General features: G+C 38.1%; 1 protein-coding gene across 2 annotated transcripts in view; it reads right to left on the bottom strand.

Moving 5' to 3' along the window:
• Window positions 1–10,989, bottom strand: part of epb41l3b (erythrocyte membrane protein band 4.1-like 3b) — a 74,257-nt gene extending 63,268 nt beyond the window's left edge. The window contains exon 1 of one of the 2 annotated variants that reach the window (XM_047368431.1): window positions 10,780–10,989. The gene's annotated coding sequence lies outside the window, so the exon portion shown is untranslated. Of the gene's footprint in view, window positions 1–10,606; window positions 10,744–10,779 lie in introns of those variants that run through there. The other variant, XM_047368425.1, reaches the window with a different exon arrangement.
• Between the last annotated feature and the right edge of the window lie 1,876 nt (window positions 10,990–12,865).

The following is a 12,865-nucleotide window of genomic DNA, read 5'->3' as shown; positions in this document are numbered from 1 at the left end:
TCAATACATCTCTTGGAAGGCAACATGCTGCAAATGTCCCTAAGCAATAGTTTTCTTTAAACAGCAGCAGGTGTGCTCTGTCTTTTGAACTGAAATATGGTTACACGTTTAAAAACTGGGATCAATACCTAATGAGAAAGCCCCTCCATTTGCAAATTCAATTAACCATCCAATTTTTCTCTAGTGTGATCTGACACCATTCAAACCTAAAAACAAGCTCAGTCCACTGTGTTTGAGACAAAACTAAAATGGAACAGAATCTCTAACTTGCTGATGTTTAAATAATTGTTTAAAATACATTTTTATAACACAAAGAACAAACATTGACCAATTCCAGACCCTCATCATAACAATTCAGTTATTTTGTGGCATCACTGAGCTTATTTTATAATCTTTAGCCGAATTAAAAACGTATTGTGCATGGATTTCTCTTCTCATCACGAAGTTTTTTACACATGCAAATAATCTGAAAAGTAAGATTTTACTAATTAAATTTAAACACTCTGTGTTAAAATGAACTGTTTGGGGTGTGTTTATTTTATGCTCCACCTGCATCCCTTGGACATAAAAATGTCTTTTTAAAGCCTGTTTTTTATTATTGTCTTTAACTTCAGTCCAGCCCACACATTCATGAACTTTCTGAAACTGTAAACCCCTTAAATGCCAGCTTAACAATTAAAGAATATATGTACAGTACAGAACAAAAACATGCTCTCATCCAGTGGGCAATTTCAAACAGGAATGTTTGAAGGGATTTTAACAGCAGGGAACTAAAAAGAAGGATCAAATTGCAATACTACTTTGCACTATTCTGAAACTGATAAAAAAAATAATAAAAAAATAAAAATAACCCTAAAATACCCAGCCTGATCAAGTTTTACACAATTTGAACCAACACGGCCAAAGTTATACATAAAATAAAATAAACAAAACGCAAAACAATGTCAAGGGACCCAGGAGAGTTAACAGCATTTATCTCACAACTTCATGTATTTAAAAAACAGATGGTTAGAGCATGCGCATTACTGCAGGACAAAATAAACATCTGCTGCTCTCCGTTTCATGCGACCATGTTTGTGTGACATGAAATCACAGAAACAAGTCTTAATTAGAGCTTGGGCTGTTTTCTCTGAGGTTTTTTGGGTCTTGCCTCCCGCAACACGGTAGGAGCTCGATCACTTTTCTGACATTTGTTCATCTAATTGCTTTCATGAGCAGCAGATTGTGCAGACACACCACCAGCCAAGAACAGTACAACTTAACATTTGTTTACTCCTGCCGACACAGATTACGTGAACGGTGACAGGGACTTGGGCTTGCTTTGTAGAAAGACTTAGTGTAATAAACACACAGCAAATCCACTATTTGTAATAATATGTGAAAACCTTGTATCATGTACCTCTTACTTTACAATTATGCGCTAATTTGTGTTGGTTTATCAGGTAAAATCCCAGTGATACATAAAAATACAAAAAAGAAAAATACTTAAGCCATTCAGTTGCTGTTGTATGACAACAATCCAAAAATGTTCAAGAGGATTGAATTTATAAGGTGCTGTCCACCAAATAACATTTGACTTTCAGCAACTTCATATTACCGGCTGAAAACAATGTATTTTTTTCCCCTTGCCAGAAAAACTGTTGTCTTGCTGTAGAGCAGGGAAATCTAGTATCTGTTGCATAACCTGACTGACCATATCGCTGCTCATTGAGGACCATCTAAGCAGTGGGTGGTGCCAAAATTTAAAGGTCATAGCAAAAAAATCCAACCTTTAACTTAAGCACATTTATGAGCTGAAAAAAAATTCCTACGTTAAGAAATAACAGTTTTTTTAGTACAAAAATAAATATGCATGACAGATCCTGTCATGCTGTGGGCTTTTTCTCCTGAAAAGGTCCCAGGTATCTTTTTAGTCTGCATTGCATAATAAACTTAGAAAACTGAAAATGTATCATTAAGGGACCTTTCAGCAAGTTGTCGCCTCTGAAAGGAGCAGAGAGAATCAGAAAACTTATATATATTTTCTTTTTTCAAGTGAGAAGGAAAACTAATCTACCTGGTTTTGTCAGGAATGTTGTAGTTTATCAAAATTACTTTAACCTTTTAAGTCAGGAACATTGATAAATAAGCTGGAAGAAGACAAGGGGTTCAAAAAAGACGCAACATACCAACAATTTGTTGCTGCTTTACAAACAAAAGTTAAACCTTAAAACAGGGTAATAAACAGATGCCATTTTACTTTGAAATTTAGAAATATTTACTTCGTCAACATGGTGCTGCAATGATCAGTTGTCATACGTTCCTCCCTGATCTGTGTATCCGCTAACACACGAGTCTCTTCTGAACTCGCATGTCAGCCATAACTAACAGCATTACATTTAACATGGGTAACAAATTCATTTCATTAATTATATCTGGCCAGCAGTGTTCTCTGTCTCAGTAGAGATGGGTATCAACTGCTATTCAACTATGATGAATACTGTATATCTGAAAGTATGCTAAAGTCAATCCAAACCAAGACTATTTTATTTTTAAAAAGTAGTGGTAGGATACGATCAGATAAATGTGTTGCATTAACTAGAAGCTTTTAATTAATACATAGCAATTAATCCCATTTTATAAAGAAGCAATAATTTACACATTAAACAGCAATTTCTACCTGGATTTAGAATAAACTAAAATGGCTTTGCTTTCAAAACTGTGGTTTATCCAACCATTCAGACCCAGGTGCAGTTAAAGTCAAAATGTCTCAGGGCAAGTAAACCAGCCATTTTGCACTTTATACTCATCTATACCCTGCATCTATTTTGGGAAAACAAATTAAATACTTCTATACTGTATTTTACAGGACAGGGTTCTTGTCAATAATGTATTCCAAAGTCTTCAACCCATCTCTGTGTCACTCTTTACAGTCACTGTATTTTAGTGGAAATGTGATTTTTTAAAAATCATCTACATCAAAGTATTTTGGTCATCAATGCGGGAGGTAAAAACAAAAACACTTTTTGGACTGAAAGCATGATGGCACAGCAGCACTGACACATGCTCAGCTGTTTGATTTCCCCTCTCACCTCGTCAGGATGTATGGCTTTAGATTTTAAATGTTGAGGCTCTGTAGTAGTAGTCATATGTGAAATTTACTAACTAAAGCAGAATTGAAATTACTCATGTTATCCAAGACTTCTTCATCACATTACAGTCTCATTGCACGATGCGATGGATTAACAGCCACTGGCCAACAACAGTTTCTATCCAACAGCAGTAAGTAAACTCAGCGAAGCCAGAATGTAAAGGGAGATGCAATAATGGGATTTCTGCAATCAGTATGAATGTGTGTACGTTTTGCAAAGCAATAAATGATGTAATGAAATTTTACTTAGGCTGACAACAATAAAAGATAGCTGAAGTGTCCGACTATATTTCTACTTAGATATTCTGTCTTCATCCTGTTGGGCGTCTCTGTGAGATAAGTGTGCGTGAATATTTATGACACGTTCCAGCTTCCAGGACAGAGCTTGGTCAGCAAAATGAATTATTCCACAAAAGACAGACAGCATGTGATCTCTGGACTCTGCTTAGCTTATGTCTTCACTTTTTTCTGCTGCGTGCAAAAGTCTCTGCTCATCTGTGCCATGCAACCCTTACCCTGGAATTTTGAAACCTTGTCTTCTCCAAACAAATATATATTTTTATATATCAGTTGCCTTTTAGGAATATTATGTCACCCTGGTTAAAGGCCAATTAAACAAATAAATTAATAAAATGTTGTTATAGATGAGCAATTTAGCTGTCCAAGACATTTTCCAGAGATTTTACTCACCAAATCTCTAGTGTTGATGTAAACTTGTAGAAATGAGCAATGATGGGTAACCTTATGAACTTCATTATAGTAATCTAATTTCCACTGCAGCGGACATAAGCCTTCAGCAAGCACCTGGTCAAAACATAATTATATGGAAGCATGTTTCTGACAGTCTCAAACAAATAACCCGTGTGATCTAATTTAGAGGAAGAGAACTGTCCAGGCCAGAAATCCCTACGGATCCCTGGAGACTTTGTGAAGGTTATTAAAACTGGATATTCAATTATATCCCAACACAGGGTAATTATAGAGGGTTTTAATACAACCTCAAAGAAAAAACTTCAAAGCATTTGCATTCCCTAGTAATGTTTGCATAAAAAAAAATGTCTGTCTCCAAGCTGTGAATGCCATACCAATACTTTGGACCCATTTATTTTGGTGATAATTGCAGGTGATAAATCCCACTTTGAAGTTTTCTGGCTTCAACTCCCAGTAAAAAAACCAATATCCCCCACGGTCCGGCTCAGCTCGGCCCACATGCAAGTCAAATTAGAGCCTGATTTCAGTGCTTCAAACTGGGCCAAAGCTCCCAAATCAACCCCCTACCTCGAGCACGACCTCATCAAATCATACCTCATATTAGGCTTGGTCTTTTCAGCATTTGTACCCTTTTGCCAAAAGCCAAGATCACCTCCAGAGCTGCAGATGAATTCAAATTGGTTACAGGCACTCCCTTTTCATGTCACAGTGGTAGGAAGCATATCTTATCAGGAGCCATCATAAATCTGGTGCTTCTTTGCAACCTTTGGAAAGCTGAAAGGTCATTATTTTCTCCTTTACAATAAAATGGAAAAGGAGACCACATATAGCAGCGTCAGCGCAAGGCCTTCCTTATTAGCAAGGTGAGGATAATCCAACTGATCAGGACAGTAGATAATCATACAACTCTCAGAGGTAGTGCCAAGGAAAAGAATAGACTAGTGTGGAACAAATTCAGGTCATGAAGTTTTTCAGTCCCATAAATAAGAATGGGTCTGATGTAACCCACAGAAATCTGAAGTACTCTAAACTCTGTTCTTCCATTTCTCTTCTGTATGTTCAATAAAGACACAGGCTAGAATACTTGTAAACTTGAAACCTAACGCTCCTGTGCAACATCCCATCTGATCATGGAAATTAAACTCCAACTCCACCTCTTTATTATAAACCCCATATTTCAAGATGCGCTCATAAGGGCTTTATAGGTTCCGCAGCTTTATTGGGATGAAACGGCCTAGCGCTGCTTTCAAGTGATCCAACAACACGGGGAGATCAGAATCCTTCCAACAAGCTTATCTCTTCACTCAGCAAGATTGAATCATACACGTTATCTCTTCAGGCCCACCAAGACAACAGAAATGCACTCAACTCACTATGAGTTAGGGGACAACAGAAGGTAGGAAATCTGAGCCGAATGGCTTCATTTGCCATTTAGTTTGCAATAAACACTAAAAATTTCAGGATTTGTTTATGTAAGAGTTAATCTTCAACCGTTCTGACACAGATAATCTTTACATAATCATCAATTTAATGTAAACTAAATATGACTCTTTTGAACTATGTTGTGCTTGGATTACAATGGAATGATTTGGCCTGCATTTAAATTGGAATTGAACTTTCAGCATAAAAAGGCGGAATACACAATGTTTGTACACACTTTCCATGCAAGAAATTCAGACTTTCCACCATCAACTTTCCAGTTATTGGTCCATCATGTCCATTTAAAAAGGAAGGAAGGAAGGAAGGTCTCAAGTGGATTGAAAATGGGACACAAGGAATAAAAGAAGGAAAGACAGAAGGAGGGAAGGAAGTAGGACATAATGAAAGGAGGGAATAAAGGTAGGAAGGACAGAAAGAAGAGATGTACGACACAAGGAATGAAAGAGAAAGGAAGATGCAGGAAATAAAAAGGAAGGGAGCAAATGAAAAAGAAAGAAGGATCTGAGGAAGGAAAGAAAGGATACAAGGGAAGAAGAAAAAGAATAGAAAGAGAAGAAAGATGGAAAGAAGAAAGGAGGGACACAAGGAAGGACAGGAGAAAGGAAAGAAAGATACAAGGAGTGTAAGATGAGAGGACAAAAACAAAAAATGAGGAGGCATTGAAGGGAGAAATGAGGAAACAAGGAAGGATATAAGGTGAGAAGGGGAAGGAGAAAAGAAAGGACACCATTTATTCAGTGGGACAGGATCTGGAAAGACAAATGTTTTCATACTTTAATTTTCTGTTTTCCCAAGTATCCAAATCTGAACATTTTTAAATCAAATCCCAGACTTTTACAGACTACATAGGAACTCTACATAAATAACTTTAACTGGACTGAATACAAGGTCCAAGGTCACATCTTGCCACTGCTTCCCTAATTGTCTGAAAATAATTGAAAAGATGTTACAGTTAAAGTTTTAAAGATGACCCTTTTGACATTTGAGATGCTGAAATGGAGAATTTTTCTCAATATGATAATTAAACCTTAAAATCTTAGTATGTATCTAAATGCATTGTATTGACTCTAATTTTATTATGTTTTTAATATACAATACGTATATGCTTTCTACATCCAGCAGCAATAACATTCCCTTATCCAGTAAAATGTGAGTGTTATTGATCATGAACCAACCTGAAACTGCAGCAATAATGTAAATTCCCTAGACCAGTGTAGAAATAAGTGAACTACATCACCTTAAAGAAAAACGCAGCTAATGATGTATGTAGAACCCTTAAATAGTACCAAGGGACTAAATCTTTCTGTAAGCCACTGTAATTATATGTTCTAATTTTTTTTTTATTGTGTGTGAAGTAACAAAATAAGAAAAATTAAAGAATTTAAATCTAAATGCATGTCTTGTTTTAACAAAATATTCAAGGAGCTCCAAAGATGATCTCCTAAAGCCTTACACCCTAACTGCTCAAACTATGCTAGTTCGTTTTTACCCGGCTGGTCATACAGATAGATATGCTTCGCTCTACTTTCAGTCTGAATTTGGGAATTCCCGGCTGCTCCACCATAATTACAACTTTCCTGTGTTGCCCTGGACCAGCTTAGAAAAACTGGGCCAAAATCATGGTCCCCCACTGTGTCTTTTAAGTTAAAGCAAGAATTGCATAATTTACAGGATAGAAATAACCTTTACTGGTCTGTACGCAAAGAAAGGCAGATTTTCAGGGGCAGCTAGAGGTTAAAGTTTGACCATATGCAGAAACCACAACATTTTATAACTTGTGTTTGCAGAGAACAGCATTTACAAACCTCTTTAAAAAGGGTCAAAAACCTTCCTTTTTGATTTGCTTTTCACAATAATACCATTGTTTTTCTGCTTGTGCAATGGGGGAGGCATCTAGTTTCTTTCCATAAGTCTTCTAATAAAGTCAAAATAAATAAGACTTTTGAAGAGGGTGATGTTACGGCGGTTCAATTTGACTCCATATAGTGAACTGATTACGCGGTCACGCTCAATGCTCTCCTGTTATGACAATGTGAAATGGATGATTAAGATAGGTACATAGAGGATGAAAGAACAGAGGGGCTTTGTGGTTTTATAATCCACTGATTGTTGAAATATCTGGGCCTTAATTTTGCAATGTCTATTTACATTCAGCGCTTGTTTTATACTGCAGTAGACACATTTCTTAAATCCCAGTTTATGCCATTAGCTCTATGAAAAATTCAATCGGAAGTAGATATGAACTACCGTTCTCTTCAAAAATACAAATTTTTCTTGAATTTTTTCACAGAACAAAAACTTCAATGTGTTTTGCTGCGATTTTAAGTGACAGAACAACATTGTGCATAATTATAAAGTGGAAGGAATAGGATACATGGTTTTCAAAAAACAAACAAATATAAATGGGCAAAAAGCATTACATCCAAGGAACACAGCACTTGTGGAGAAGTTTAAAGCAGGGTAATGGGTATTAAACAACATCCAAAGCTTTGAACATGTCACCGAGCTCCGTTTAATCCAGTTTCCATCATGTGGCGCAACTGCAAATCTACCCTGATTTGACCAAACTGAGAGGGCAGGCAAGGAGAGCATTAATCAACACAGCCAAGAGGCCTACGGTAACTCTGGAGGAGCTGCAAAGACACAAAGCTCAAGTAGGAGAAACCGTTGAGAAGACAACTTTTACTTTTGCACCTCGCAAATTTGGTCTTTATGGATTACTGATCAGAAGAGGGTCACATGAAGTCCTATTTTAGGTCTGCCACAAGGCATGTGGGGGCAAACGTGAGGTGGAAGACGTTCCTCTGCTTAGGTGAGACTAAAATTGAACTTTTTGACTTACACGCAAAGCGCTATAGGTGGAATGAAAACTAACATGGTACATAATCCTGAACACATCACCCCAATCACTAGACATGGTGATGGTAGCGTCATGCTGTGGGGATGGCTTTCTTCAGCAGGGATAGGGAAACTGGTCAACTGAGTAGAAGGGAAAATAGATGTAGGAAAATACAGATCAATCCTGGAAAGAAAACCCTGTAGGAGGCTGCCTAGGACTTGTGACTGAAGTGGAGGTTCACCTTCTTGCAGGACAACAACCACAACAAACAGCCAGAGCTCCAGTAGAATGGTTTAGATCAAAGCATATTCATTAGGTAGAATGGCACAGTCAAAGTCCAAACCTAAATCTAGTCGAGAATCTATAGTACGACTTGAAAAAAAAAATGGACGTCACAGGATCAGGAAAAAGAAACCATTTCCCCTTCCTCCTGAAGTTGAATTAGAACCACCAGTTGATATTTTGTGACTCTGACTCCCCATTCAGGCAGGAAACACAGAACAGTCCACACAGAAAAGACCTCAGGTTAAAGTGCTGACCTCCTCTCCATCAGGTTAAAGTGCTGACCTCCTCTCCACCATGCAGCCAATCAAACATTGCTCTCCTTAGCAGCTATTCAAAAAATCTCCATAAGAAAATGAGCCAAACTGTTATACCGAAAGGACAAACATTTTTCACAGAAAATCAAGATATAAAGTTATCTGTTCACACTTGTACAAAACATCTAGAAATTAATCAAGTGAGACATGAACTACAGATTAGCAGGATGCAGATGCCAAACTGTTATCTCCAGTTTTTAACCGATATAACCAAATCGAGTACAGACAACCAGAACAGATAACATTTATTATTTCTGTGAATCCTGAGGGTATCTGTTCTGCTCACATGTGGGCTCACTGGCACATTTTCTAGACTTTGTCATTGGAAGTTGACAAAATAAAGTCCAGGGTGTTTATTCCCCTCATAAATCTATCCATCTACATACAATTTTCTCAAAAACCACAAATGTCACATGTTAAGAGTAAGTGGTCTGTTGCACATGCTGCCATCAGCCAGAGTACATTTCTAGTCTCACGGACTTTGCCCCAGCCTTATCTCCCCGATTCTGTACTTTCATTATCATGATTCAATCTTGCTGACCTGCTAAAACCTTTTTGACTAAGAACAGCAATGCACCACCACAAACGGTCTGAAACTTCGGAAACTTTGCGAGAAAATATTAAAGATACTTTCCAATGTACTACAGTGCTGGAAGAGGTAAACTGCCCTTTAACGGATTTCTTCTGGTTTTGTCACAATCAAATGTTTCAACTAATTTCAATATCATACAAATAGAACCTGAACATATGAAAAAAAAGAACAGTTTTCATATTGTGATGGGGCATTTGGAGGTGGGCTTGTTGGTATGCTTCCAACCACTCCCTGTTGCCTAACCACACCGAGGTTGATCTACAGTTAACTGTTGGCAAGATAATGACCTCCAGGATTTTCTGGTAGACAGCTGAATTCATGGTTCTATTAAAAATGACAAGTCGTACAGGGCTTTAGATGTTGCTCTTGGTTCTTTTGTGATGTTGTAACTCTTGCAGTGCGATCGGGGAATGAGGCAGACCTTTGACATCTTTTAGCCTACTTTCCTGTTGTCAGACAGGTTCTATCCTGGGGGAGTCACTTTCTCACATATAGACAGCTTTCTCCTTTTATAAACAAGATCATTATTTGAAAACTGCATTTTGTATTTACTCACGTTATCTTTGTCCTGGTATTAGAATGTGCTTGATGACCTTAAACATGTAGGAGTAACAGAAAATAAATCCCTAAGGGGGTAAATACTTTTTCACACTGGGTCCCTGCGTATCCAAAGTGAATTAGATTGATTTTCTAGAAAGGTTTTGCCTGCAGCTTAAAAATTCAGAGCTTCCCCTTATTTGATCCAGTTACATTTCTATTCTTAGTCGATTTCAAGAAGGAAACCCATGCTGTGGCAACTTCCCATTTCGGAACTGCCTGCCTGTGTCCAGCACAGATTTTTATTTAAATCAGGTGATTGTGTGTGCATCAAGGAAGCCAAGGTTAAGTGCTTTCTCAGCACTTATGAAAATAAGAGAGTTAAGAAACCTCTTTAGACCAGAAATCAGCTGATAAAGGCATATGGACATGACAATCAGCACTTTTGAGAAGACTTCAACGTGTCATGGACTAATAGTCCAACGATATGCTTAGTATTGTTAACACTGTAGGCATAGTTTTACTTTTAATTAGCAACTACACTATTTTCTTCAGATTCAGACGTGTTAGTGCCAAAATAGATGTAATTTTTTAAACGTCTAGTGTCCTCGAATGACAAACAGAAATTAAATTAAAGTGTTTATAAATAAAAATTAAAGTGACAGTGTTGAAGACAAGAGGCATAAGCATGTTCTTAACTGCAGTGTGGACTGTGGTGTTGTTTTGAGTCACATTTCTGAATGAACACTTGCTCTCACCGTGTCACAATCCGGGTGCCACCAGGAAAGCAGCAGCAGCAGGTCACGTTGCGTGAAAAAGCCCGATGATTTGCGGCGAGAAGACAAACATGAATCCAGGTGTTAATAACTTTTACTCACCACGTTGTTTTAAACGTTTAAACGGCACCTAAACACGGTACTCAATACTTTACCTGTGTCCTCAGAAAGGGAAGACGAGAAATCCCCCGCCCCCCAAACCACCAGCTGTCACCCAGCAGCGTGACCGACCGGAGGGACCAGGAATCCCGATATGGGGCTCGTCCAAATCCGGGTGCAAAGGACCGGACACCTGTGAGCGCTCAGTTTTGGCAAAGTTCCCCCAGAGAAGGAGTGAGCTAACCCCGCCCCCTCCTGCCGGTTAAACACCCACGTCAACGGCGGACTACCACGTCATCTCTCGCGCAGTGCCACCTGCTGGCGGCTTGCCGCAGGGACAGCCTGTTTGATGTTGATCCGTGTGTCACATGACCACTAGGTGGCCACAACGGGCTGGAGCAACACGAGAGTTTTAGTTTGCAAATCAAAATGAGCTTAAAGATGATGTATTGACTGTTTCCTGTGAGTATTTATCCCACTTAATCTGTATTTTTATTTATACTATGAAAATGTTATTGATTTCAAGCCAGACAACAAAAACATGTTTAATTAAAAGCATATTTGCCATTTAATATCAGCTACATTTTTACAAAAGAGTTGGAAAGGAGGTACTTGGCAGGACAAGTACTGATTTGACCGTGCTTTGTTGAAGTATTCACATACATAGTTTTAAAAGTTTCCCCCGAAAAATCTGAAAAGTGTGGCATGCCTACATATTTAGCGCTCCCTGAGTTCGTATGTTGCAGAATAACCTTTTGCTGCAATGACAAGTAGAAGTGTTTGTCTTTTCCAGCTTGGCATGTCTATAAGCTCAAACTTTCTTTGCAAAGTATGTCAGGCTCAGTCAGATTCGATGGGGAGCGTCTGTGAACAGCAGTTCCCCAGTCTTGCCACTGATTCTCAATTTTTATTTTTTTTTTGCATGGATTTTGACTTGAATATTTTAACACACAAATACACTTTGATCTAAACCACCACCTTGAAGATCTGGCCATATGTTTTATTTAATTCTTTTAATTTTTTTATTTATTGTCCTGCTAGAAGGTGAACTTCCACCCAACCCTCAACTCTCTTTCAGCCTCTAACAGATTTTCATCCAGGATTACCTAGTGTTTCACTAGACCCATCTTCCCATCAACTCTGACCAGCTTGACAGTCTTTGCTGAAGAAAAGGATCCCCTCAGCATGACGCTACCCCAACCATGTTTTACAGTGACACTGGTATGTTCAGGCTGATGTTCTGACTTTGTTTTCTTTCTCTTAAAGTATTTTGCAGGTGTGTCGAGAAGTTTAATTTAGGTCTTGTCTGAACAAAGCATCTTGTTTCTCATGTTTGCTTTGTCCCCTATGAAACCATAGGGGCTTTTCATTGCCTTGTACAGTTATCACAAGCTTGCAGGGTGCTACTCTGATTCGTTCCCTCCTTGCCTGCCATTTCAAATTTTTATTTTGTGTAACATCTGGAAAAGCATCAGTCATTTCCCATCCACTTGACAATTACGAATGACTTTGTGTTGGTCTAAACACAATGTGTTGCATAAAATCCCAATACAATATTTTGAAGTTTGTGGTTGGTATGTGATAAAATGTGAAATTAACATTTTTGCATTGTAAGGAATACAAGTTTAGAACACAGATTAGAGTACTGCTTTTGTATATTTGTAGGATGGAAATGGCACCATCCTGCTAAAATGTCATCTGAATGGAGGCATAACTCAGAGGGTGCCTTCATAGATGTTTCTGAGAGACCATGAGCTAATTTCCATACACACTCTACATTCTCTGCTTTTAAATTCTGAGACACTTTTCCATCTCATCTAAGTTCATTTTGACTGATCACTATCTAAGAGGTTTTCAGATCTAACCAAATATATGTTTTTATTTTGCTTGTTGTGTTCTGAGTTTCTGGATGCAGTACAGAACACTACCTTCTGTGACACTGGCTTTGAGATTTCCTTCTTAGGTCATTGTTTGATTTCCACTACAGTACTGTCTTTGTTTATAACCTCTTGGAAACCCAATCATAACAGCTATTTAAAGGCAGTTTTAGCCATGTCCTCTGCTTCCAGAGACTTTTCCTGCCCTCCTGAATGGTTTAACATTGTGTGACATTCAGTGAGGGAATCTACAGATCTGACACTA

Source organism: Girardinichthys multiradiatus, chromosome 6, assembly GCF_021462225.1.
Source record: "Girardinichthys multiradiatus isolate DD_20200921_A chromosome 6, DD_fGirMul_XY1, whole genome shotgun sequence".
NCBI lineage: Eukaryota > Metazoa > Chordata > Actinopteri > Cyprinodontiformes > Goodeidae > Girardinichthys > Girardinichthys multiradiatus.
This window is presented reverse-complemented; position numbering and strand designations above follow the sequence as displayed.